This window comes from Cynocephalus volans, chromosome 2, assembly GCF_027409185.1.
Source record: "Cynocephalus volans isolate mCynVol1 chromosome 2, mCynVol1.pri, whole genome shotgun sequence".
NCBI lineage: Eukaryota > Metazoa > Chordata > Mammalia > Dermoptera > Cynocephalidae > Cynocephalus > Cynocephalus volans.
Genome location: NC_084461.1, coordinates 96,877,867 through 96,903,155, shown reverse-complemented (window position 1 = coordinate 96,903,155; position 25,289 = coordinate 96,877,867). Strand labels below are relative to the sequence as shown.

The 25,289-nt window shown below is 35.9% G+C and overlaps 1 pseudogene; it reads right to left on the bottom strand.

The window, feature by feature from the left end:
- Positions 1 to 4,914: 4,914 nt before the first annotated feature.
- LOC134370546 (reticulocalbin-1-like) lies at positions 4,915 to 17,898 on the bottom strand (annotated as a pseudogene).
- Positions 17,899 to 25,289: the final 7,391 nt, after the last annotated feature.

Genomic DNA, 25,289 nt, shown 5'->3' with positions numbered 1-25,289 from the left:
GCCCCTGTAGACTAGCATTAAGTGGTTAATTATAAGTAATTATAAATGCCCAAAGAAGAGGCTAAGTTTCACACCTAGATAAATAAAAGGTGAGAGAGAAAATAATGAAGAGAACAAACATAGATTTTACTAGCCATTATACTTATAAAATATAAAAACAAAATTAGAAGAAATTCAACTATCTCATCCTGATGCTAAAAGCTGTCAGACACACATTTGCTTTCTCACACATATTTAATCTTTTTCAATTATGATATGATTAATATGTTAAAGGAGAAGAAGTAGTAGGGTGCAATCAAAAACCAACTTGATCTTTCTTTTACAGCTGCTTTTCAGATTCATTCTGTGTGGCTAGTTCAGGAAGTGGCAAAACTTCAGGAGGGCTCATTTGCTGTCTTCTAGATAATATACATTCTCCGTCCAGTAATTAATATACATTCATTTCAACGTAGTAATTAAAATTTCTAACTTAACTTAAAGTTAAGGTTTCTTTTTTCCAGCTTCTTGAGGTGTAAAATTAGATTATTTGAAATCTTTCTTCTTTTTTAGCGTGTCTATTGCTATGAACTTCCCTCTTATTACATTTGCTGAATCCAAAAGTTGTCGGTATGTTGTATTTTCATTTATCTCAAAGTATTTTCTAATTTTCCTTTTGATTTCTCCTTTGATGCAAATGTGCTGGTAAGGATATTGAGAAATTGGAACAGTTGCACACTGTTTGTGGGAATGCAAAATGGTGCAGCTACTACAGAAAACACTATGAAGTTTCCTCAAAAAATTAAAAAATAGAACTACCACATGATCCAGCAATCCCACTTCTGGATATATACTCAAAAGAATTGAAATCAGGATCTCAAAAAGATATTAGCAATTCCATGTTCACTGCAGCACTATTTACAATAACTAAGATATGGAAACAACCTAAATGGACATTAATGATGGGGAAAAAAGTGGTATATATACACAATGGAATGCTACTCAGCCTTTAAAATGAAGGAAATTCTGCAATGTGTGACAATATGAATGGACTGCAAGGATTTATGCTAAGTGGAATAAGCCCGATGCCGAAAGACAAATACTGCATGAATCATTCCACTTATGTGAGGTATCTGAAATAATCATATTCACAAAATCAAAGCCAGGAATGGTTGTTACCAGGGGCTTGGGGAAGTTGTAAATGGGAAGTTATTACTGAACAGACATAAAATTTTAGTTAGGAAATATGAATAAGTTCCAGAAATCTGCTGTACAACCTTGTGCCTATAATCAACCATAATATATTATACACGTAAAATTTATTAAGAGGATAGATCTCATGTTAAGTGTTCTTATCAGAGTAAAATAAAGAAAATAAAAATAAAGAAAATAAAAGAAGAGGAAAGAAAAGAAAATGTTAAGGTTTTTCTCCTCTTCCAGCTGAGAGGCACTGTAAGTTTGAAGCCTACAGAGTGAAAATGCTTAACATTTGGCTCCTCCATTCCCCCATGCTGTATGTCTTCTCTCTTCCCAATAACTAGGCTGCCTCTGCTGCTGTCAAGGTCAAAGCAGGGAAAGAAAGAAGGAAAGGAACAGTAATGACTTTGACTGAATTGTACATATAAAGGACTTCTAACTTTGGCAGAGGGCATAGGATGCTTTGCGGTTCTTTAGAGATATCCCATCACTAAGGAATCATTCATATGTATTTTTTGACACTGATGAGGTACTCTCTGGCTTACTGTCTTCAATGACCCCTGTGGACAGTGCTTTTCTGAAATCCAAAAGAGAATGTCTCTGAGATATGTTGGATTGGGGTTCCATTGTCCCTCCAAGCAAACTCTTACAACTCTTACATATGCACTGTCTACATTTGGTTATATGTATGCATCTTTGGTCTAACATCAGTGGAAGAAAGTACAGACACTTCCCAAACCTTGGTCTTCTAATTTGTTGGCAACAGACTGCTTCAGTCAAATATCATTCTTTAGAACTTTCAGGTGTGATTCAGACCTAAGTCCACTGTATTTCCCAAGTGCCAGGAGACACCTATGTAGGTTGGCATGTACTGTGCTTGAATTCCTCTCATATATACAGAGGAGATGAGAAATATCTCCCCTTTTCTCCGATGGTGGTGGTATGACACATAGCTTACCATCAGTTATTTTTAAGGAAATCCTATCCAATTTCCAACTCTTTTATTACAGCTTTAAAACTTTTATAATCTTGAAAAGTTCGCTGGCCAAGGTCTGATAAACTGATTTTTGACCATACTCTTTACAAGTCTTGTATATATAGCCCAATGCCTCACTTTGGAATATAGAAATCCTTCCAACATGCTATTTTATTCTGGATACTTATCACCTTAGCAAAAAATGTCCCATTTTTAATATCTTATCACAATAACTTAATCTAATGGTGGTTTTATATCATGTTTCAATGGAATGAGTTCTAATTTACCTGGAAATCTTCCTGAAAATCCAAACCTCTTTCAGAACATTTGGTGTGTGTTGGGGAGAAAGGAGGAAGCACGATTAGTAATTTTTGTCATTCAATCACACAAGCAATATATAAATATATTTTCTTCATAAGATATAAAATAATTTAGAAAAGTGGAGTGGTTGCCTTTGACCAGATTAATCCATTATGAGATCATGGTCTTTGCAATCCAATCACTTCTAAAAGACCCTACCCTTCAGATACCATAGTCAGATTTCCCATCACACTGTTACAATGGGGATGAAGCTTCAATGAATTCTGGGGGGACATTCAACCCACGACAAGACTTTACACATTAAGTTTAATTAAGATTTATATATCTTATGTTAAAAGACATCCATCAGTTCCTATTTTCTTGATAGTTTTTGTCAGAAATTGGTGTTGAATTTTGTCAAAGAGTTGCTCAACATCTATAAAGATAGTTGCATGTTTTTTCTTAGATCTATTAATATCATCTATTAAATTAATGGATTTTCTAATATTTAACCAACCTTGCATTCATGTAATAAATAACACATCATAGTGTCTCATTTCTTTAATGTGATATTGGATCCTCTTTGTTAATATTTTATTTAGTGCTTTGCTTCCTTATTCCTAAGTGATATTGGTCTGTAATTTCTTGATACTGTCTATCAGATTCAGCTATATTTGATATACAAAAGTAATTTGGAAGTTTTCCTTCATTTTCAGTGCTCTGGAACAATTTATGGAACATTGGGACTCTCTCTGGTCTTCAATAATTTGTTAGATTTCTCCTTTGAAACCATCTGGCCTGTGCTTTTGTATGGCAGTTCCTTGATAACATTCTTTATTTTGTCTGTTATAATTAGTCTATTCACATTTCATTTTCAAATGGGATTACTTTTGTTAATCTGTTTTTCTCTAGTAAATTAGTCAATTTATCTAGATTTTCAAGTTCATTTGCATAGAGCTCTGCAAGGTGGCCTCTCATATTTTCCAATATTTCGACTGTTTTATTGTTTGCTTCTTGTCATTTCTTATGTTATATGTTTCTACTTACTTTTCCTTTTGCTTCTTTTTCAATTTATCTTGTGATTTGTCTATTTTATTAATCTTTTCAAAATCAGGTTTCTTTTCTCTACCTCATTAATTTTGCTTTTGTAACTATATTTTCCTTTTTATGCTTGCTTTATGTTGGGTTTGTTGTGATATTTCTTGCTTTTTAAGTTTAGAATTGTATTAAATTTAAATATTGTATTTTATTATGAATTTTATTCATAATATTATGAATAAAACTATGAATTTTATTATGAATTATGAATTTTCCTTTGATCACTGCTTCCCATGTATCCTATGGATTCTGATAAGTAGTGTTTTGTTATCAATATTTCAGTTTTTATTTCTTTTTTCATCCAAGAGCTTTTTCCCCCTTCTCGGGGATTCTTTATTTCATCCTCTTTCTACTTAAAAGGTTGAATTTTAACCTGTTAAAGTTGTTTTTGCCAGCTCAATTAATGGCTCAGAACATAACTTTGTCCTAATTCCATGACATAAACCATCCTTGGGGGCAGGCCTGAGGGTCTTAGATTAACTGAACTTGATGGGACACATTTCAGAACGCCACTGTGCTTGGCTTCCCCAGGATCCCACAACCTCATTCCAATCAGTGATCAGCAAGGAAATACATTATATATTCACTATTTCAAGGATGGAGACCTTACCTTATTTACATATCAAAAAAAATTTCTCAAGTAATAAAAGTATCCATTTTCCTATAATTCTTCACATGCCTAACATTTATCTTTTCCCCACCTCTAAAATTTCTCTTTTTTTTACACATTATTTTTCTCGATTGCTTCTTACTGTAAAAACAAAAACCAAATATGTGGATTCACAGTGCACATTAGTAGGTCTGTACAGAAAAATGCAGAGGTTTGATGTATCACTTACAATAACAGCTCAGAGTATAAGGTCGTGAAGGAAGGATATAAAATATTAAACTTGGTCTGTAATAAGCCTATCCAGATGATAGCACTTTATCTTAATCAGAATTTTCCTTCACCAACTATTGAACAGTGGCAAATGTAAAAAATCTGGTAGTTTAAATACATAGCAGTCACTTCATATACTACCCTCCCTCCTTAATCCACCCAACTTCCAAATAACAGGGTTCTTTCAAGATTTATTCTCCTTTAATTTAAATTTAATACCATAAAAACTTTAAAAGTCACGTTGTAGCAAAGTATTCCCGTAAAGAACTGTCATTTACCAAGATTTTAATATGTTTTGAGAGAAATCCAACTGCAAGAATAGTGATGATCATTTTCCAGTAAATATTGAGTGAAAAATAATTTTTGCCCCTATGTGAAGTATAAACATGCTTTTTGTGGAGAACCTAATGCTGTCAATTAGAGATTATGGCAACCATTCAAGATTATAAAAGAAAATTTATGACAGCCTGCCCTGTCACATGAAGGACTATTGAAGTTTATCATGACTTTTTGTGAGATCTTGGCCTTTATTGGTAGCTTGGCTTCCAACAAACATGTTCCAATTCTCCAATATTGCCTTTTTAGTTGGCTTCACATCATTTTCTTTTCTTTTTCTTTTTTTGTCTGATTCATATACCAAGTGCCTGGCCTGGGCCTGTGCATGGTCATAATTTGAGGAAGGATCCAAAAGCAAATCTCATCTTTGTCTAATTTGCCTTCCTTAATCTGATCCTGTTCTGACAAAACCCAGTCTGTCTCAGAGCCATTCTCCTCGTGGGAAAACATATCCCGCAAAATACTCATCCTGACCCACAAACCCATCTCGGTTCTTGCCAATGTCCTCCGGATTTTCCGAATCCACAGTATCCTTCATATGTTCAAACTCCTCATCCAGCAGAAAGGGAGCGAACTCCTCCTAAGTGGCTGTCAGAACACCACTGAGGTCTGCAGCCTTGAACCTTCTCTTTTCCCTTTGCCACATCTTTTTGAAGGTGTGATGATCTGAAGTATCCTGAACCTTTGCTAGGTTTTCTAGGTAGTAACCATAGGTAGCTTGTTTGTACTCTTCCCGGGACATATCGTTTGTTTCTGTCATAATCCTTTCAGCCTTTAGCGACATCGTTGCAGATGTTTCTTTGTTCTCGTTCGATCCAGGTTTTTAGCTCCTTAATGGTGACAAATCCATCCCCATCACTGTCGCTTACAACAACAATCCCCAGCCTCGACTTGCTCTCCTCTGGGTGTGGAGTCAGCTGATCAAAGGTATTAAAGTCTTCCTTGCCCATGAAAGCCTCGTGGTCTCACTGGCAGTTCTGGTTGTCCTTGGGCGGCCGCCGAGTGCCGCTGCGCCACCAGCTACTTGCGCACCGTGGACTTGGCCCGCTGCGTCTGTGGCGCCAGCAGATACAGGGCGAGCCCGAGGCACGGCTGCGACCCCCCCACCATCGTCCCTAGGACAGGACAGCCGCGAGGGAGGCACCCACGAGCGACAAGAGCGGCGGCTCCGGAACAGGGGCACTGTGGGTGATGGCAGCGGCCCGTGCCCTCCGGGTGCAGGGAAGCTTCGGGCGGCCCAGCTCGGGTGTGCATTGGCCGCCTGGGGAGGGTGAGCCTGAGGCCGACTAGCCAACCTGGGTGGTGGCGTGGGCCTCCCGAGAGCTATTTAGTAGAGAATTTTATTAATTTTTAGGTAAAAGCGCCTTTTAAAGGTTTTTTAAAAAATCGTTTCTAGTATTATCTTATGATGGTTGGAGAATGCTGCTTATATTTCTCCTTTATGGAACTTACTGATGTTGACTTTGTGGCCTAATATACGATCGATATTGGTGAGCATTCCGTTATTATCTTTTGTTTCAATGATATACTGAGAAGGTCTGTTCTTTATTATCAAAATATGGAATTTGATATATACCCATAAAGTCTACATGATCGTTTATATTGTTTAGAGCTTTAATATCAATATTTATTTATATCCACTTCGTTTTATACCGAGAATGGCATATTAAAATATTCTGTCATTAACTTCTAACTGTTTCTTTGCATCTCTAGTAGTTTTTGCTTTATAAATGGTTACTGTGTTATTTGGTGCACAGATATCCATGTCAATACCTTTTTTGTGAAGTTTAACTCAATATTTAAATGTACCCTTCTATCTGTGAGTTTATACTAGTATAAATAAATAATTGAGTAAGTAAATAAATTGCAGACAAGGAAAATTTCTTTCTTACTGTTTTTAAACTAATAAATTTAAAAGGAAAGATAGAAATAGAGACTTACCACTGGGTAAACACCACAGTAATTCTTGCAGGCAAGCTCCAACAATGGATACTAAAATTAGTGGGTAAAAATTTGAGGATAAATTGACTTTGAATAGTTTCAGAGTATCTCTTTCAAGGTGCTCATATTAACTTCCAAGGAAAAGATAGCAGCTTTACAGAGGAGAAACTCAGCAGACACCACCTTAACTAAGTGATCAACGTTGTCATCACAAGTAATAAGACATGGCAACAGTATGAATCCCTTGACAGAAAGACACAATAACGTTTTTGTGGCATTCTTGCCAAAAACATATAACCTCATTACAAGTATGAGAAAATATTAGACAAATCCAAATTGAGGGGAAAACTACGAAATAATTAATAAGTACTTTTCAAAAGTGTAAAGGTCATGAAAGAAAGATTGTGTGACTTGTACGACTAAATGCAATGTGAGTTTCTGGACAGGATCCTGGAACATAAAAAGGACATTAATGGGAAAAAGAAATGGTGAAATTCAAGTGAAGTCTATAGTTTAGTTAATAATATATTTTCAATGTTAATTTTCTGTTCTTGTGAATTTTGCTATGGTTATATATGACATTAGCATTAGAAGAAGTGTATTGAGAGATAAAAGGAAACTTTAAAAATATTAATAGACTTTATTTTTAGGACAGTTTTAGATTTACAGAAAAATCAAGCAGGTACTACAGAGAGTTCCCATCTAATGCCCCCCTCCCTGCCACAGTTTCCCCTGTTAACATCTTGCATTAGTGTGGTACATTTGTTACAAGAAATAAACCAATATTTACACATTATTATTAACTGAGGTCCATACTTTATATTAACTTTTACTCTTTGTGTTGTACAGTCTATGGGTTTCCACAAATGCTTAATGTCATGTATCCAACATTACAGTATCATACAGAATAGTTTCACTGTCCTAAAAATCCTGTGTTCCACCTATGCATTCCTCTCTCTCTCCCCCACTCTGAGCCCCTGGCAAACATTGACTATTTCACTCTCTACAATTTTGCCTTTTCTGGAATATCATATATGAGGGGGCTTTGAAAAGCTCATGGAAAGATTCATACTATCTTTTAATTCCATTTTTCCACAAACTTTTTGTACTACCCTTATAGGCAATCATATAGTTCATAGCCTTTTCATACTGATCTCTTTCACTTAGCAATATGCATTTAATGTTCCTCCATGTCTTTTTGAAACTTAATAACTCTTATTTTTCATCACTGAATAATATTCTATTGTATGGATATACCACAGTTTGTTTATCCGTTTACTTATTGATGAGCATCACTGTTGCTTCCAAGGTTTGGCAGTTATAAATAAAGCTGCTATAAACATTCCCGTGCAGGTTTTTATGTGGACATAAGTTTTCAACTCAATTGGGTAAATGCTGAAGTGCATGATAAAGCCATGTTTAGTTTTGTAAGAAACTGCTGAACTGTTTTCTAAAATGGCTGTACCATTTTATGTTTCCATCAGTAATAAGTGAGAATTCCTGTTGCTCTGCAACCTTGTCCGCATTTGATGTTGTCAGAATTTTGTATTTTAGCCATTTTAATAGGTATGTAGTGTCATTTCTTTCTTGTTTTAATTTGCAATTCTCTATGACAAATGATATTGAGCATCTTTTCATATGATCATTTGTCACTTGTGTATCTTCTTTTTGAGGTTTGTGGGTGTCTGCTCAGACCTCTTGCTCACTTTTTAATTGGGTTGTTTATTTCCTTATTATTGAGGTTTAAGAGTTCTTGGTATATTTGGAATACATGACCTTAATCAGATAAATGTTTGGTAAACATTTTCACCCAGTCTATGACTTATCTTTTATTTTGTTTTATTATTTTTTGAAATTTCTTTTTTTTATTGGTTATGAATATTCATGGGGTACAAAACAATTGTCACCACTCATGCCTATGATGTGATGGCCAGATCCATACTGGCAGCATGACCATTACCACAAATTGTGATTATACCCTGTGTCCCCACCCAATTATCCCCTCCCCCCCACCCCCTGCCCCTTTCCCCACGCCACTGTGTATCCCTAGGTATGCTCTCTCCCTCTGTAAGTCCAACACAACACTGAAGTCTTCTTTCCTTCCTTCTTTCTCTCTTAGTTCCCAATTATGAGTGAGTACATGTGGTATTCATCCCTCTGTGCTTTGCTTATTTCGCTCAACATAAGTTTTTCCAAACTCATCCATGTTGTTGCAAATGGGAGAATTTCATTCTTTTTTATGGCAGAGTAGTATTCCATGGTGTATATATACTACATTTTCCTTATCCAATCATCCACTGTTGGACATTTAGGTTGGTTCCCTATCTTGGCTACTGTGAACAGAGCTGCGATGAACATGGGAGTGCAGGTACCCCTTTGACATAATGATTTCCATTCCTTTGGGTATATACCCAGGAGTAGGATTGCTAGATCGTATGGAAGGTCTTATCTGTAGTTGTTTCAGAAACCTCCATACAGTTTTCCATAGTGGTTGTACTAATTTACAGTCCCACAAACAGTGTAGGAGTGTTTCCTTCTCTCCACATCCTTGCCGGTATTTGTTATTCTCTGTCTTTTTTAGCATAGCCATTCTAACTGGGGTGAGATGACATCTCAATGTGGTTTTAATTTTCATTTCCCTGATGACTAGTGATGTTGAGCATTTTTTCATGTACCTGTTGGCCATTTGTATGTCTTCCTTTGAAAAATGCCTATTCAGTTCCTTTGCCCATTTTTTAATTGGGTTATTTATTTTTTTACTGTGTAATTGCTTGAGTTCCTTGTATATTATGGATATTCATTCCTTGTTGGATGCATAGTTAGCAAAAGTTTTCTCCCATTCTGTAGGTTGTCATTTCACTCTGTTGATTGTTTCCTTTGCTGTACAGAGCTTTTTAGTTTGATATAGTCTCATTTGTTTATTTTTTCTTGTGTTGCTTGTGCTTTGGGACTCATGTTCATAAAGTCTGTGCCCAGACTTAGTTCCTGAAGTGTTTCACCTATATTTTTCCTTAGTAATTTTACAGTTTCAGGTCTCACACTTAAGTCTTTAATCCATTTGAGGTGATTTTAGTATATGGTGAGAGGTGCATATCTAGTTTCATTCTTCTGCATATGGATAATCAGTTTCTCCAGGACCACTTACTGAAGAGGCAGTCTTTTCCCTGATGTATGTTTTTGTTGCCTTTGTCAAATATCAGATGGCTGTAAGCATGAGGGGTGATTTCTGGGTTCTCCATTCTGCTCCACTGGTCTGAGGGTTTCTTTTTATGCCAGTACCATGCTGTTTTGCTTACTATGGCTTTGTAGCATAATTTGAAGTCAGGTAGTATTATGCCTCTTGCTTTATTATTTTTGCTCAGGATTGCTTTGGCTATTTGGGTTTTTTTTGTTGTTCCACATGAATGTTGAAATTGTTTTTTCCATTTCTTTGAAGAATGCCATTGGTATTTTCATAGGGACTACATTGAATCTATAGGTTGCTTTGGGTAGTATAGACATTTTCACAATGTTAATTATCCCAATATGACTTGTCTTTTACCTTACTCTTTGAAGGTGAATATTTCAATGGAAAGTAGAGATAGTAGAATTATCAATTGTTGCCCTGTTTGGCTATATCTGGGTACATCGATATATGAGAGAACTTCAAGAAGTTCATGGAAAGATTCATATTATCTTTTAATTCCCTTTTTCTGTGAACTTTTTGAAGTACCCTTGTATGGCATTGTAAATATTTCAATTTTAAGTTGGATTAGGTATTTTTAAAGAGCCATCACAAATAGAGCCTTTTTGTTGTTCTAGGAAAGACCTTAATTTAGCTGCAGGATCTAATTTAAGAAAATGCTACCTTCAAAGTTCTTCAACAGACATCGTTTTTAAAATTTACCTTCCCTTCAGTTTATAAAAGGTTGCAAATGATGTAAGCATTGTAGATTTTTCTGTAGCGATAATGGCAAATTTTGTAACTGAGAATGAACCTTTTATTATTATTTAAAGCTTAATCATGCCAAGTTTACCTTTTCCACAAGATCTAGGTCATAGATATATCTTTCTGCCTGGCTCAGAACTACTTCAGCTAGCCCAAAGAAGTCATATGCTCATGAGCTGGAGCATATCATAGGTCTTTTTAAAGAAATAAAATGTCCTTGGCCCTAGGTTTTCATTGCTGGATGCAGGAATCTTGTGACTGAGCCAGTATTTTAAAAAGTCACTTACTATTTGAAATGCATATTTTCCCTGGGCACACTTATTGGAGGAGAGCATGGACATTTTCCCTCTACCAACAGGGTAGGCCAGATGAGTAAGATTTTATGATAGCCAGAGATGGGCTTTGTTTAGCACACGTTATATATTTGTTTAAAAATAGTTTCAATCAGATTCCAGGAGAATCTGAATGGGAGGTGGGTTGGGGTAGAGAGATTCTCTAAGTAGTTTTACAAGTTCAGGTTTGCTCTGAGGCTGTGAGCCATCCATCAAGACAGATCTCTAGATGGTTTCTAGTCTAGGATTGGATTTCAGGCTGACAATTCTAAGAGTTCCGAACTCATTTTCTAGATGTAAGAATCTGATTATCAAAAGAGCCTCTTCTACATTGTTAAATCATAATCTTCTCTTAACCAACTACTTGCTTGCAGTAAATAAATTCAATTTGTATTTTTGAATACTTATCTGTAAGAAATGTGCTAGGTGCTAGAATGGAACGAGGTGATAAATTGCTTTATTATAATTATAATATTAAATTATAGTTATTATAACATAATACTGATACAATAATATATAAAATAAAATGAGGATAATAACACTTACCTCATGGGATCCCATGAAGGGATTAGTATATTTAATTATATAATAATAATATTTATAAAATTTGCAAATAATAAATCACTGTACCCCCACAGATATGTACAATCAATTATGTTTCAATAAATAAAATAAAGTCTTCTTTAGTTCTTTGTCAGGTCTTTCATAGTCAGTCAATTATCAAAGACTTTCAAAAAGACTATGCTTTTGAAGCCTGGAAAACCTGGTTTTGAATTCTGGTTACATGGCACACTAATAATCTCTCTCAACCTCAGTTTTCTCATGTGTAAATGAGGATAAGGCCTACCTCACTGAAGTAAAATAGTGTCTGTAAATAATCTATAATATTGAAAGTTTCTCCCTTTCTAATCTCCTTTTTACCACTGGAATTCAAGTTCTTATTGTTTCATATGTGATTTATAGTTTTTCCCCATAGCCTTACCTTTTATTTTTTTTTTATAATTTTACACTGCTATGAATTCTTAATTGTCATTTTGTTAACATTGCTTCCCTGCTCAGTTACTCTCAGTGACCATAAATTAAGTTATTAAGTTCATAATATTCATCCAGGTGCTTATGTCTTTATCTGATTACTCTCACTGACACTCTTCATGAGCAGTGGCTAGTTTAATCAATGTTACCTCAGTATTCATGACACTCTTATTCCTGCTATTGCATCTTTGCTAAATTTTTGCTCCCACCAGGAATGTATACTCTCATCTTATGTATACAAATGCTATATCCATCTTTGGGGTTCCTTACTCAAATCCTAAGTCACTCAAAGGGCAAATGTTCTTGAGCATTTTTTATATGCTAAGTACATGGACAACATAGCAGGAGGGGAGCTATGAAGAAGACACTATCATATACACAAGGAATTTTTAGCCAAGTTTTCCCCCGCTGCTTCTATTCACATCTATCTTTCTTTCTTTGAAGTCTCATAGAAACAATTGCTTTTTGGTAAGTGTCATGGGTTTCTTATTTAACAACTATGTTTATTATTTTTCCAACAGAACTGTAACTCCATCATAATAATGGCTAAATTTCATTGAGAGTCAGATGTGTGGAGGACTTAGAGAAAACAAAATGATGAGGGAACATTTGGAACATTTTAGAGATTGGTTAAGTGGTTGTGACCAGAATGCTGATAGAAATGTGGAAGTAAAGGCCACACTGATGATGAGGTCTCAGACAGAAATGAGGAACTTATCAGGAATTGGACAAAAGATCACCCTTGCTATGCCATAGCAAAGAACTTGGTTGCATTGTGTCCATGCCCTTGGACTTTGTGGAAGTTGGGGCTTAAGAGTTGTGAACAAGAATGTTTGATGGAAGAAATTTCCAAGCAGCAAAGCATTAAGGAAGCTGCATGGCTACTTGTAACAGCCTATGCTGAGTTATGGCAGCAAAGGCATGAAGGGAAGCAGAGCATAAAGATTTGGAAAATTTGCAGTCTGGCCATGTGGTAGAGAAGCAGAGTGCAGGAGAAAAATGCAAGGGTGAAGCTGATTGACTAGTTATTATAGACATTAGCTTGGCAGTGAGGAAGCCAGATGCTAATAGCCAAGACAATGGGAAAAAGGCCCTAAAGGCATCTCAGAAGTCTGGAAGTGCACAGCCTCCCATCACAGACCTGGAGGCCTTAGAGGCCCAAGTTGTTCCAGAGGCAGACCTGGGGCACGACTTCCCTCAGGAACCTGCTTCCTGCATGCCAGCTGCTCTGGCTGGAGCAGCCCTGCCTCAAGCAGCCCAAGTGTGGTTCTTGCAGCATCTCTGGAGAGCACAAGCCAGAAACCCTGGTGGTGTCTACATTGTATTAGGTCTACAGGCCAGAAGAACATGAGAGCATTGGAGGCATGGCAGCCACCACTCAGATTTCAAAGGATATATGAAAAAGCCTGGGGGCCCAGGCAGAGACCTGCCACAGGGGTGGAGCTGCTGCAGAGGCCATTTACTAGAGCAATGCTGAGCAGAAAAATGGGGTTGGAGCCCACACGGAGAGCCCCCATCAGGGAAATTTCTAGTAGAGCCAAGGCAGCGGGGTTTCCACTAGGGCCCTAGAACTGTAGGGCCACTGACAATGTGCAACATTGGCCTCGAAAAGCCACAGGTACCAGTGCAGCCAAGTGGGAGTGAGGCTGCCCCATGCTTTGGGCACTCAGATGCCCCATTGTGACCAGGAAACAGGACTTGGAGTCAAAGATTATTTTGGAGCTTTAAGATTTAATGTATGTCCTGCTGTGTTTTGGACTTCTTTGGGGCCCATTTCTCTTTTCTTCTGTCCTATTCCTCCCTTTTGGAATGAGAATATGTACCCAATGTCTATTCTACCATTGTATCTTGGCAGTAGATAAATTTGGTTTTGGTTTTTACAGTTTCACAGCTGGAAGGAGTTTTGCCTTTGGTCTCGGATGAGACTTCTTTGGACTTTTAAGTTGCAGCTGGAACAAGCTAAGACTTTTGGGACTGTTGGTATGGAATGATTCTACTTTGTATGTGGGAGTGACATGAATTTTGGGGGGCCAGGTGCAGAATGATGGAGTTTGGATGTATTGTCCTCCCAGAACTCAAGTGGAAATCTGATCCCCAAAGTGGCAGTGCAGGAAGCTGTTTGAGTCACAGGGGAGGATCCCTCATGAATGGATTAATGCTCTCCCTGGAGGAGTGGGGAGGAGTGAGTAAGTTCTTGCTCTATTAGTTCTCACAAGAGCGGGTTGTTTAAAAGACCCTGGAACTTCCCTATCTCTCACTGTCTTGCTTCCTCTTGCCGTGTGATCTGCTTGTACTCGCCAGTTGTCTGCTGCTTTCCACCATGAGTAGAAGCAGCCTGAGGCCTACATCAAATGCAGCTGGTCCAGAATCATAGGCCAAATAAACTTCTGTTCTCTATAAATGACCTGGTCTCAGGTATTGTGTTATAGCAACACAAAAATGGACTAATACGCTTAATTTGCTGAGAGTCTCTATCATGAACAGATGTTGAATTTTGTCAAATGCTTTTTCTGTGTCTATTGAGATAATCACATATTTTTTTTGCTTGACTTTGTCGATGTTATGTATTGCATTTACTGACTTGTGTATGTCTAACCATCCTTGCATCCATGAGATGAATCCCACTGTATCATTGTGTATAATTTTTTGGTGTGTTGCTGTGTTCTGCTTGCTAATATTTTTGTTGAGGACTTTTGTGTCTGTGTTCATCAAAGATATTGGCCTATAGTTTTCTTTTTTTGTTCTGTCTTTGTCTGGTTTTGTCATCAGGGCAATGCTGACCTCATAAAATGAGTTCAGGAGAATGGCCTCTGTTTCAATTTGTTGAAATAATTTGATGAGAATTTGTATTAATTCCTCTCTAAATGTTTAGTAGAACTCAGCAGTAAAGCTGTCTGGTCTGGGTTTTTCTTTGTTGGGAGACTGCTGATTCCTGCTTCAATCTCGTTGCTAGTTATTGGTTTATTCATGTGTTCTATTTCTTCTTAGTCCAGTCTCGGTGTTTCTATGTATCCAGAATTTTATCCATTTTATCCAAGTTTTCAAATATGTTGGCATATAGTTGTTTTTAATAGTCTTTAATGCTTTGTATTTCTTTTGTGTCAGTTGTTATGTCTCCTTTTACATTTCTGATTTTTTTAAAATTTGGGTTATCTCTTTTCTTTTTTAGTTAGCTGAGCTAATGGTTTGTTTATTTTTTTTATCTCCTCGAAAGACCAACTTTTTTCCCCCTTTAATCTTTTGTATCATTTTGGGGGGGTCTATATTTCATTTAGTTCTGCTCTGATTTTAATTATTTCTTTCTGTCTACTATTTTAGGATTGGATTGTTCTCATTTTTCTAGTCCTTTGAGTTGTAGCATTAGGTTTTTTATTTGAAATACTTCTGTTCTTTTAAGTAAGTATTTATTGCTTATTACTATAAACTTCTCTGTTAGTACTGCTTTTGCAGTATCCCACAGGTTTTGTTATGATGTGTCCTTTTTTTTTTATTACTTTCAAGAAATTTTTTGATTTCCTGTTCAATTTCTTCTTGGGTCCATAGGTCATTTAGGAACATGCTGTTTAATTTTCATGTGTTTGTATGGTTTCCAGAGTTTCACTTGCTATAGATTTCTGGTTTTAATTTTTTGTGGTCTAAAAAGATACTGGAAATGATTTCAATTTTGAAAATTTGTTAAGACTTGATTTGTGGTCTAACATGTGGTCTATACTGAAGAAAGTTTCATGTGCTGATGAGAAGAATGCATATTCCGTGGTTGTTGGATGAAATGTTCTGTTGATATTGCCAAATCCAATTGGTCTAAAGTATATATTAAATCTTGTGTTTTTTGTTGATTTTTTGCCTAGATTACCTGTACAACGTTGAGAGAGGGGTGTTCAGATTCCCAACTATTATTGTATTGGGATCTATCTCTTTCTTTAGGTCTAATAGTGTTGCTTTACATATCTGGGTTCTCCAATGTTAGATGCATATATATTTATGATGGTTATGTCTTTCTGCTATATAGATCCCTTTATCATCATAGAAGGCCATTGCCTTCTTTGTCATTTTTTTTAAGGTTTCTGATTTAAAGTCTGTTTTGTCTGATGTGAGAATAGTTACCTTTGCTCATTTTTTATTTCTATTTGCAAGGTATATCTTTTCCATCCCTTCACTATTAGTCTGTATGAGTCTTTACAGGTAAGGTGAGTCTCTTGAAGAACATATATAGTTGGGTCTAGCTTTTTAATCCAATCAGTCAGTCTGTGTCTTTTGAGTGGTGAATTTAATCCATTTACAATTAAGGTTGTTATTGAAAGCTATCATCTTTCTCCTGTCATCTAACTGCTCTTTGTATAGTCAATTTAGATATCTTTTGTTCCTTTCTTTCCTTTTATTGTTTGTCTTCAGTGCTCATTGTTTCTTTGATGTGGTATGGTATAGTTTCTTTCTCTTTATCATTTGCATATCTGTTTTACCAGTGTTGTATGTTCTTTCTCATGAATTCATGGTGGTGATTATAGTTTTTTGGGTTCTAGGTACAGGACTCACTTAAAAATTTCTTTGAGAGCTGGTCATGTAGTGGTGAGCTTCCACAGCATTTGTTTGTCTAAGAAGTGCATTATTTCCCCTCCATTTCTGAAGGATAGCCTTGCTGAGCCTAATATTCTTGGCTGGCAGTTTTTTCTTTTAGTCCTTTGAATATATAAGCCTATTCTCTTCCAGCATGTAGGATTTTTGCTGCGATGTCTGCTGTTACTCTGATGGGGACTCCCTTGCAGGTGACTAGATACTTTTCTCTTGCTGTTTTTAGTATTCTCTCTTTTTCTTTGACTTTTGACAGTTTGACTACAATGTTTCTTGGAGAGGACCTTTTGGATTGAATCTGTTTGGTGATTGTTGATCCTCTTTGATCTGGAAGTCCATATCTCTACCAATACTTGAGAAGTTTCTCCTATTATTTCATTGAATATATTTTCAATGTCTTTTCCTTTCTTCTCCCCTTCTGGAACACCCATGACTTGGATGTTTGTGTGCTTAAATTGTCGGCTAGCTCTTAGATTTTCTTAATTTTAAAATATCTTTTTGTTTGTTTTTGTTTTTGTCCTCCTGGATTATTTTGAAAAGACTGTCTTTGAGATCAAAAATTCTTTCTTCCACTTGCTATAGCCTGCTGCTCATGCTCTCAATTGTAGTTTTCATTTCATTCAATGAGTCTTTCAATTCCAAGAGTTCTGCTACACTCTTTTTTATGGTATGTATCTCTTTTTAAATTTTCTCCTTCATGTCTTGGATTGTTTTTCTCATTTTGTTGTTTTGTTTATCTGAGTCTTCCTGTATCTCACTGAGTTTCTTTAAGATTGTTAATTAGAATTCCTTTTCAGATATTTCAAGGATTTGACTGTTGTTTGGGGTCTGATATTTGAGAATTATTGTATTCCTTTGGTGGTGTCATGTTTTCCTGTTTTTTCATGTTTCTAGTATTCTAATGTTGACATTTGGCCATCTGGTGGAGCAGTTGCTCCTTCTATTGCTCTGAGGTGTCTTTAATGGAAAGAGACTCTTTCTCATAGATTTATATATATTGCCCACTGGGTGGGATTCTTTTAATTTTGGTAGACCAAGAAGTTTCAGTATTTCCAGGTAGACTCAGTTGTTCTGGATAGACTCAGTAGTTCTAGGTAGACTCAGTAGTTTCAGGGGAAACTGGCAACTACTTCTGTAGCTGAGGCTGTGCTGGAAGGTGGGGCCATACAGGAAGCTCAATGGCTGGGCCCATGCATGTGGGTGGGGATGTGTGGACAGCTGTTGCAGCTGGGACCATGCAGGCAGCTGGATTTCTAGGGCCACACAGGCAGCTGGGGTAGCTGGGGCTTGTGGGTGGCTGGATGGTGGGGCCCACACAGGTGTGCAGGGCCATGAGGGCAGCTGGGTGGGTGGAGTGGCTTGGGCTACATAGGTGGCCAGATGGCAGGGCCCATGTGGGCTGATGGATCTATGCAGGCAGGTAGAAGGTTGGAGCCATGCAGGGTGCTTGGGCCACGTGGTTGGTGATTGGGGCTGCATGAGTGGCATGAGGGGTGTAGTGGAGTATGCTGCATAGGGTGAACTCCTGTGTAGGGAGAATGGCCATGGCTCTTGGGCTAGACAACTGCACAGGTAACTATGGTGGTGGTGGGGGGAGAGAGCTGGGGCAGGAGCAAGAGGAGGGTCACCACTGGGAAGTGTTCAGGGCCAAGCAGATTCTTTCTCCCACAGAGGAGAATTCCTCCTGCACTGATCTTAGTGTGTCATAGATATGTCAGCCACTGAAGCCACATGCCTCTTTCTCTCTACACCATCCTGCTTGGTTTTCATGCTCCACAGAGTCTTCACCAGGCTCTTGCTGCCCTCCCATTATGCTCTTCCACTGATGTCTCACCTATATGTAGCTGTCCTTTCCTTGCTCTGGTCTCTTTCTTTGGGAGGATTACTTCCTGGGCACTTCTAGTCTGCCATTTTGCCCCACCTTGAAGATGATTTTAAATTCTGATTGTATATGATTGGAAAATGATGACACTATGGAGAAGGGAGATCAGTTTACAAAAGGTAATGAATTTAGCTTTCAATACATTGAACTTGAGGCAAAAGTGGCAAACATAGTGCCAATGTGTATAAAATAATTAGGGATGTGGATCTGGAGCTTAGAGGAGAGATCGGGACTGATGATAAACATTCACAAGTCAGTTGAAGCAATGGTAGTGGATGATACATATGTTCTAGGTACAAAAAAGTAAAGACTTAAAAAAGAGTTTGGAAAATTCTAAGGACAGTATCAGATACTGAAACCAGTAATGAAGACAAAAGATGGAAAGTAAAAATAAATTAGCAAATGAAATAAGAAATTTACAAGTAGCTTTTTTTGTTTTGTTTTATTTTGTTTTAAAGTAGAGTCCCAGAGCTCAAAGAGTTTCATGTGTTTATACATATAGATGCATGGAAATAGAAAGGTGTCAGTGGTAGATGAAAGATAAGAGGCAGGTTATGTAGGGAAAAGACTAGTATGAGTGTGGGGAGACCTGATCGGCAGCACCAGCTCTGTTATTCTGTAAGTTTAGCAAAATCGTCAAATTTCTCTAAAACTCAGTTTAGAAATTTGTGAAATGAGAGGTTGAATCAAAATGACTTTCAAAGTTCATTTGTCATTCAAAAGTGTTAAAATTCTAAGTTTAGTGGCAACAAATTTCAAAATATGTAGACAAGGACAGGTGCACAATTTTATATAATTTATTCATTCAACATTTGTCGTCTGTAATCTACTTGTCTGTCTCTGCATGTGTAGTGGAAGTGGGGAGAAAACATGATCCCTAATATAAAATTTAGAGAACTTTAGAGATGCTCACAGATAACTACAAGGCCCATTTGTCACAGAAAGAATTAAGAGAGAGGTTGTTTCTAACTTGAAGAAGGGAAGGGAACGGAGAGGACTGTGGGAGTGCCTACCAAAGAGCTCTCAGAAACCTTCCATTGTAGGCCCCAGTATAGATTAAGCTGAGGAGCAGTTTTTCAGTGAGGAGAGTGGTACCCTTTAGTCCTGTTGGATGTCACCAGCCTAGTAGTACAATATTTGAGCAAGGTCTAAGTCAAATTCTAGCAATACTACTTACTAACTGTATGATCTTGGGCAAAGTTCTTAGCCTCCCAATTCTAGTTCCTGCATTTGTAAAATGAAGATACTATTAACACGTACATCACAAGTTTACTGTAGGGAATATAAGAGACAATGTATTTAAGCTCTTAATGGTCTGGGCATTGTACTAAGTTCTTTTAAATGTTAGTATCATTCTTCTCCTGAACTGTATATTATTAGACCTTTTATTCCTGACTTTGAGAGGTCCCATTATGATAGAACACTAAACAAGCTTATGAGAACTAGGTTAGATTTCTTTTACTTTTTCTTTTTATTAATCTATCTATTTATCTATCTTTCTATCATCTATCATCTTTTTTATTTCTCTCTCTCTCTCTCCCTCCTCAGAGACCATTTATGCAATGAGACCACATGGATTTTCTCATTTAATTTTCACAACACCCTAAGTGATAAGTATTATTTCCATTTTGCATACGAGGAAACTAAGCATCTTGAGGACAGATAATTATTCCAAGGCCACATAAATTAAGTGGCAAATCTAAGATTTGAATCTGCATAACTTGACTCTAGAATCCATGCTTTTAAGCTCTAAAGAAGACTACTTTTTAAGTATTTTTGACTAATTCTTCATGTTTCTTTTTCTTTTTTAATTGAAACGATTACACATATTTGTCGGATACAGAATTGACTATCAGTATTTGTTATAGTACATGATGATCAAATCAGGATAGTTGGCATATTTGTCATTGCAAAACATATTTATTCTTTGTAGGCATTTAACCAATTTCTCCCTCCCTTCCTCTCTTCCCCCTTTCCCCACTTCTAATAACCACAGTTCTCTTCTCTCCTTCTGAGAGTTCAGTGTATTATTGTGTTTGTTGTTTGTTTCTCTCTCTCTTTTCCCTCTCTCCCTCCCTCCCTTCTTTCTCTCTCTTTCTTTCTTCCCACTAATGAGTGAGAACATGCAATATTTCTCTTTCTGTTGCTGAGAATGGCGGAATTTTATTCTTTTTAATGGCAGAGTAGGAGTCCATTGTGTATATTTACCACGTTTTTTTTTTTTTTTTTTTTTTTATTCAGCCATCCATTGGTGGCATTTGGGTTGGTTCTGTAACTTGGCTATTGTAAATAGAGCTGCAATAAACACGGGAGTGTGGAGATTCCTTAGACATGATGATTTCCATTCCTTTGATTATATACCCAGTAATGGTATTGCTGTATCATATGGTAGTTCTATCTACCTAATTCGGATTTCGAGCTTTGTATTTAATTAGTCACTAAACTTTGTGGAGTCTTTAAATTTTTCTAGATATAAGATTGTGTCATCTGTGAATAGAGATAGTTTTACTTTTTCCTTCACAATTTGAATGTCTTTTATTTTTATCTTGCCAATTGCTCTTGCTAGAACTTCCAGTAGTATGTTGAATGGAAGTGGTGACAGTGGGCATCCTTGTCTTATTCTTGATCTTGGGTAAAAAGTTTTCAATCTTTCACCATTAAGTATGATGTTAGCTGTAGGTTTTTCATGTATGAGCTTTATCATGTTGAAGAAATTCTGATTCCTAGTTTGTTGTTTTTATCATGAAAAGCTGTTGGATTTTGTTAACTAATTTTTCTGCATCAATTGAGATGATTGTGTATTTTTTCCCTTCATTCTTTAATGTAGTAGATTACACCAATTGATTTTCATGTATTGAACCACCTTTGTATTCCTGTGATAAATCCCACTGGGCTATGGTGTATAAATGTTTTAATATGTTGCTAAATGCATTTTGCTAGTATTTTTGTTGGAGATTTCTGCATGTGTATTCATAAGGGATATTAGTCTGTAGTTTTCTTCTCTTATGGTGTCTTTGTCTTCTGTATCAGTTCAATCCTGTCCTCATAAAATGGGTTAGAAAGTAACTCATTCTCTCCTCTTCAATTTTTGGAAAAGTTCTAGAAGAATTGATGCTAATTCTTCTTTAAATTTTTGGTAGAATTCACCAGAAAAGCCATCTAGTCTTGGGCTTTTCTTTGTTGAGAGGTTTTTATTTGTATTTTCTATTTCTTTTTGAGTCAGTTTTGGTAGTTTGTGTGTATTTAGAAATTCGTCCATTTTATCTAGGTTATGTAATTTTTGGCATACAGTTGTTCATAGTATTCTCTTATAATTCTTTTTATTTATGTAAAATCAGAAGTAAGGGCCCCCTTTTCATTTCTGATTTTAGTAATTTGTATCTTCTCTTTTTTAAGTCAGTCTAGCTATATGTCAATTTCATTGATCTTTCCATAAAACCAACTTGTTTTTTGATTTCTCTATTGTTTTTCTATTCTCTATTTTCATTTATCTCTGCTCTCATATTTATTATTTTCTTCCTTCTGCTTTTAGTTTACTTTGCTCTTTTTCTAGTTCCTTAAGGTGTATAGTTATTGATTTGAGACATTTTGTCCTTTTTAATGTAGGCATTTACAGTTATAAATTTCCCTCTGTGCACTGGTTTTACTACATCCCATAAATTTTGTTATGCTGTTTTCACTTTCATTTATCTTTTTTAAAAGAATTTTTTAGTTTCACTTGTGACTTTTTCTTTTGCCCATAGGTTAAGCACTTCATGTAGTTTCCACAAACTTCTGAGTTTTCCAGTTTTTCTTCTATTAGTTTTAGTTTTATTCTACAGTGGTCAGAAAAGATACATTGTATCATTTCAATCTTTTTACATTTATTAAGAATTGTTTTGTGGCCTAACCTATGTTCTATTCTGGAGAATGTTCCATGTGTACTTGAGAAGAATTTGTATGCTGTTTTTGTTGCATGAAGTGTTCTGTATATGTCTGATAGGCTTAATTGATTTACAGAGTTGTTCAAGTCCTTTTTTTTTAATTGATCTTTTTCATTCTTTTTTATTGGGCTGTTTTATCCATTATTGGGTATTGAATGTCCAGCTGTTATTGGATAATTGTCTATTATTCCCTTCAATTCTGTCAACTTTTGCTTACTATATTCTGGGGCTCTGTTGTTAGGTGCCTATGGGTTTATAATTGTGTTATCTTCTTGATAGATTGAACCTGTTATCAATATATAATGTCCTTCTTTGTCTCTTGTAACCCCTTCTGATTTAAAATCTATTTTCTCTGATAGTAATATAGCCACCCAACCCTCTTCATTATTTACATAGAATATACTTTTCCATCTTTATCTTTCAAACTCTTTGTGTCTTTGTATCTAAACTGAGTCTCTTGGAGACATCATACAGATGTATCATGTTTTTTAATTCATTCTGACAATCTCTGCCTTTTAAATAGGAAGTTTAATTCATTTACATTTAAAGTAATTACAGATAAGTATAGACTTCTGCCATTTAGCTATTTGAGTTCTGTATGTCTTATATGCTTTTCATTAAATTCCTGCACTACTTTTTTTTTTTTGCATTAAGTAATGTTTTTGTATTGTACAATTTTGATTACCTTCATCCCTTTTCTGTATATTTAAAAAAATATCTCCTTAGTGTTTACCTCAGGGGTTACGATTAACATCTTAAACATGTTAACAACTACGTCTAAATAATACCACTTTAATTTCAATAGTATACAAACACTGTGCTCCTATACATTTCCTTCTCCCTTTATGTTGATCTTGTCACAGGTTATATCTCTATACATCGTGTGACCATTAAAATAGATTTACAATTAATTTGATGCATGTTTTTGTCTTTAGAATTATACAGAAGAGGAGTTAAAAACCAAAACTACAGTAATATTGGCTTTTATACTTACCTATATAGTTAGTTTTACTAGTATTCTTTATTTTTTTATATGGCTTCAGGTTATAGTCTACTCTCCTTTCTTTGCAGCCTTAAATAGTCCCTTTAATATTTCTTGTAGGGAAGTTCTACCGGTAAAAAGCTCCATTAGCTTTTATTTATCTGAAATGTCTTAATTTCCCCTTCACTCTTGAAGGATAGTTTTGCTAGATACAGAATCTCGCCTAACAGTTTTTGTTGCTGTTTGTCTTTAATTTCCAGCACTATTTATATATATATATACATATATATGTGTATATATATCATTCCATTGCCTTCTGCTGAGTAATTTCTTTTCTATTCCTTCTGGAACCAAGGACAAAAAACTGCTGTTTTTAAGACTGCCACTAATACCAGAAGGGGATGGGAACAACGGCAAGTGAAGCTACAGAGGTTTTCTACCATCAAGTTGCCTTTTTCTTGATTCAGCACTCACTTGTTTGCCATGAACTTTTGACAGTTTCCCAGAATTCTGACAAAGTTGGTTCTGAAGATTTGTTGTTGTGTTTTTTTCCCCCGTTTCTATGGAGGGACAGGAATGTAGAGCTTCCTACTTGCCATTTTGCTGTCATCACTCCCCAGTTGCTTAGTGTGGGACAAGTCACAACCTATCTGTATCTATTTGCTCCTTAGTTAAACAGCACAACTACAAAAATGGCAATATGGCTGTAGTGAGGATTAAATACAGTAACATGTAAGACTTTTACAAAATATAATGCAAACAAAAAGCAAAAAAACATACTTTAGGAAACATGTTACTTGTTTTATGAACTACATCAGTTATATCACTTTTATGATGCTAGAGAAGGACTTTTAAATGGTGAGCAAAATAGTTAATTTTACATACATGTTTTTCTTGATTTTTACTTCTTCCTAAAAAATATACCTTACCTTTTACCAGCCGGAGCAGTTCTCTAGAATCAACTAGAGAAAAGTACTGGTTTTATTTCAACATTTTATTGAATTTTTTATCTTACACACTTTACCCAAAATATTTAACATACCAGTAAGACAAACTTAAAAAAAAAAAAAAAAAAAAAAAAAGACATACAAACCAAACACCTCTTTTAGCTGAGGTAATATTGTATAAGATTCATTGTCAAATCACAAGTTTTTGTTACTCTGCGACATAACTTGGTACCATATCAATGATACTCAATGACTCAAAAGTAAGACATCACACACTCAGTTTATATAAGTGAGAGAGAGATTATGTACAACTACTTGAAAGAGAAGAGAAAGCAGAAATGGCAACTTTAAGTATCACTGAAATTCTAGTGCAATGTGAATTGCTACCAAGAGATTTTATTTGCTCAACGTAAGTTTTGAAAATAATTCAAACCTGGTGATGTTTTTTAGAGCCGGCTGAGTGGCCTTTTCTGCTCTGACAGATTAGTAAGCTAACTGAAAGCAAACATCTTCCACAATCTCAGTTGATAAAACAAACATCCAAACAGTGATTTTATGTTTTGTTTTTTATTTTCTGAGGAGACTGATAAATACCTGGATAGAAATACTGAAGCATTTGTACCCAACCAATAGTCAATGTTTTGAGCAGTTATAACATAGCCAGTCCTAAAAAAATAGTTGTGAAAGTCAGGCACATGTGCAAAATTGAGCAAGATCTCTTATTCCTTCAGTTTTATGTTTCTATAAACACTGGCTAAGGTATTAATTCCACAATTTTCAAATTAGCTTGTTTCTACTGTCTCATATTTATAACATCTAGTGCTCTAAGTTTGAGGGAGGTCTTGAATAAATAACCTTGTTATCCTAGGGAGTTTTTTTTAAGGGCCCTTAAAATAAAATTGAGAAGGGCAGCTCTGTAAAGTCTATATACATATATCTAGTAAATCAATTAAGAATTCATTTGACATACTATGCTAATATTTACCACTT